This window comes from Crassostrea angulata, chromosome 7 (genome assembly GCF_025612915.1).
Source record: "Crassostrea angulata isolate pt1a10 chromosome 7, ASM2561291v2, whole genome shotgun sequence".
NCBI classification, from domain to species: Eukaryota; Metazoa; Mollusca; class Bivalvia; order Ostreida; family Ostreidae; genus Magallana; species Magallana angulata.
Genome location: NC_069117.1, coordinates 30,911,786 through 30,915,075, shown reverse-complemented (window position 1 = coordinate 30,915,075; position 3,290 = coordinate 30,911,786). Strand labels below are relative to the sequence as shown.

At 35.9% G+C, this 3,290-nt stretch overlaps 1 pseudogene; it reads right to left on the bottom strand.

The window, feature by feature from the left end:
- Nucleotides 1-360: 360 nt before the first annotated feature.
- Nucleotides 361-2,287, bottom strand: LOC128192744 (uncharacterized; annotated as a pseudogene).
- Between the last annotated feature and the right edge of the window lie 1,003 nt (nt 2,288-3,290).

The following is a 3,290-nucleotide window of genomic DNA, read 5'->3' as shown; positions in this document are numbered from 1 at the left end:
CTATAGTATATCCCTTTGCTGCGACGTTCATGAACAGAAAACTTATCGTCACCGACTTATCGTCACCGCGACAATAAACGGGCGTCAAAATTTTTTGACACTCCTACTTAGGATTCTCTCAAAGTTCAAGGAATATATTAACAAGTGTGCGTTTAACTTCGAGATGCGGATTGTAATGGCATAATTCTTTTCTTCTATTTACCCAGCATTTTATGACTGTATTCTTAGATGTATTGCCGTTGCACAGAAGAAGAAGCAACATTTGTTTGATACATATTTATAAGAAAATATAAATACATGTAAGGCTTCCTAATGATATCAACTTTATTCTCATTTTTCATAAAAGTAGCATAAGAGAATAATCAAGATATGTTCAGAAAATATAAAAAGGGCCAAATAGAAAGAACCAAAATGAACCAAACAGGTTGAAAATATATCGGATGTCGACTTTTCTAAACAAAAAAAATCTGAACATGCACATGACAACTCTTAGTGTATTGGGGCATCAAAGACTTTAGTCGTAAGTAGTCCAACTACAATATAATACATAACGCCAGTTTTATTTACTTGAAATACACATTCAAATACCATGGATGAACCAAACACATTTTTACTGGAACAAGAAAAACACATACGGATAACGATTAACAGTGGCCAGCCTGGACCTCTCTGCCTGGAAGTAGACGTGAGCATCTGTTCTGATCACTCCAAATGCAGAATAACTGCTGCAATCTTGGAGATGGGGAAATTCATTGAATATTTCTTGGGCGTACTTGTCTCTTGTGTAATAACCTCTCCACCAACCTTTATATACTCTGTAGATTAAATTAACGTTTTGGAAAATACTTTTCGCTACGTGGATGTTGAGATGCTCCGTACTTTTTGGGTTGCTAGCAAGCAACAGATTGAAACCATTGTATCCCATGGTCCAAGTACCGTGACATGTATTTGCATAATGTTTATCACCACCCAAAACGGCGTCGTAGATGGCGACAAACCAGTTTCGCCAATAAAATTTATCCCTAAGTTTTTTGTAGATTGATAGAACTACTGTATAGTATGGTTTATATTTGCTTACGTATAGAATCTTCTTTGCATTTTCAATGGCGACATTCAAGAATATAGATTTTTTCTCGAATGAACGGTCAACTTCTTCAATGACCAGGCGCATTTTGTTAATTTGTCTTCTCCATTTTGCTTCGATTACAGGCAGGTAAAACGAATGTTTTAGTTTATTGTACACCATTTCAATCTGACTTCCCGCAAGTACCAGTTCTGTAAGACCTAGCATGAATTTTCGGGTCTTCTTACGATCGTATTCAGAGGCCTTTATGGTTTCACTTAGAAGATGAGATGTGAATAAGGACCCTCTCGATACTATGTGTTCGTATAGCTGCTGACCGCTGTTTTCGTAATTACTTTCAAACATGTTTACAAACGCATCACTTAAACTTTTCATCTCTGATTTGTTCACGGCATTATATTTGTATAACTTGTCAAGTTCATGTCTCAGGTACTGAATTTTTCTTTCATAGAAAACAAATTGAGTTTGAACACGACTCCATCTTATTTCTTGTACAACCTTTTCTAGCTTTTTATCAATTTCATCAAAACGCCTTTCGATCTTTGTCAACATTTCTTGCATAAACATCAGCTCTGGAGACTGCTTTTTTCTCTCAAAACAGAAAACATGAGATCTATGACTGGCCCCACCATTCCTAGGTATGGAGTCACACTCTTTACTAGTGTCCCCATGGTTCCCTCAAAATCATCGTTACCGATTACTTTTGCCAACTCGATCGCAGCAGCGAGGCCATTATCAATTCTATCATCCCCGGTCTGTGCAAATATTACCGAACTTGCAATCAGAGCTAAAAATGTCCTAAAAAGGGACTTGTTCTAGAAAACAAATGGAGAGATTTTAATTTTATGATATCCATGTTTGTTCAAAATTTACCATGCACATGACAAATTTTAATCTTTACAGTGAAAATTTATTTATTACATTTTTATTATCTATATCTCATGAACTGAAGATTTATTTAGTACTTTTTGTACGCTTTATCCCATTATGGGACACTGTTACAAATCAAAATTGTGACATGAAAAATGTATAATGATTTAAAAAGAAGACACACAAAGTTTCAAAATCGGCATTCAAACTTATTGCTTATCAGTAAAAGGTGATAATTGTATTAGTTAACAACACATCTTACCATTGCGTTTCTCCTTCTGACTTTGTATCATTTCTATTAAATTTACCTTATTCTTGCATGCTGTGATATAGTTAATTAGACACAAGCTGCGTCAGTGCACGCGATGCTCTCAGCTGTCGATGTTTTAGCAGAAAACAGCCATACGATCTTGGTATCGAAATCACACTGAATCCGAGCCAACAACATATGGTTAAATATCAATTCATTTCATCTAGGGATGTAATTAGTCTTTATAATTTTACATACATAAATTTCTTTAATTTATCACTTTTTAGAAAACAAGAAAAGTGAGAATGCGATCTCAACCTTGGTCCCAAATATATAATAGGTATTTTCAGTATATTAATTGAAGTATATAACTATACTTTGCTATATCTTAATATTTTGAACATTATTTTAGTAACATCGGTGTGGTCAACGCACATGCCAAAGCATTGATAATTGCCGAAATTAAATTCATTCAAAACATGGCTGTGAAAATAAGAGAAACTTAACGTCCATATGCCTGAAATCAAAGTCGGGCCTTCTCACTTCCTCCTGAAATAACATGCACCAAAACAAAAATAAAAAGCCCTTGAACATTTACAGATGTGAGACTGTTAGAAATTTTAAACCTTGTCTTTTATCTTAAGAAAATCTGCCCACGTCGAAGGGGAAAAACAGCTAAAAAGCAAGGGGATGAAGTGAACGTTCCGGGAAATTCTGTTATAAAGTCTAATTAGAACACAAATACTATTTAGTATCGGATAAATACCAGGACACGGTAGGATACCAGAAGGGCAATCATTTGTCGGCCTCAGATTTGGGCTATAGGGGTACCTCCAGGTAGTTCCCAGGGGCTAAGGCTCATTTTAATGGATGATATCTCTATCGCATTTGTGTAAATGCACGGTCCAATTAAGCTCACCCGAACTTTACTATTCTCATGAACTCCTCATGATACCGGAGAAAAGGGGCGTTTACTCTCCTATCTGTTAAGTGTACATCAAATAAATTCATGGGGAGGGCTGGGGACATAATCGGCTAACTTTCGTGGTCTCGGATTTTGGCTTTAGCGGTACCACCAGACGGATT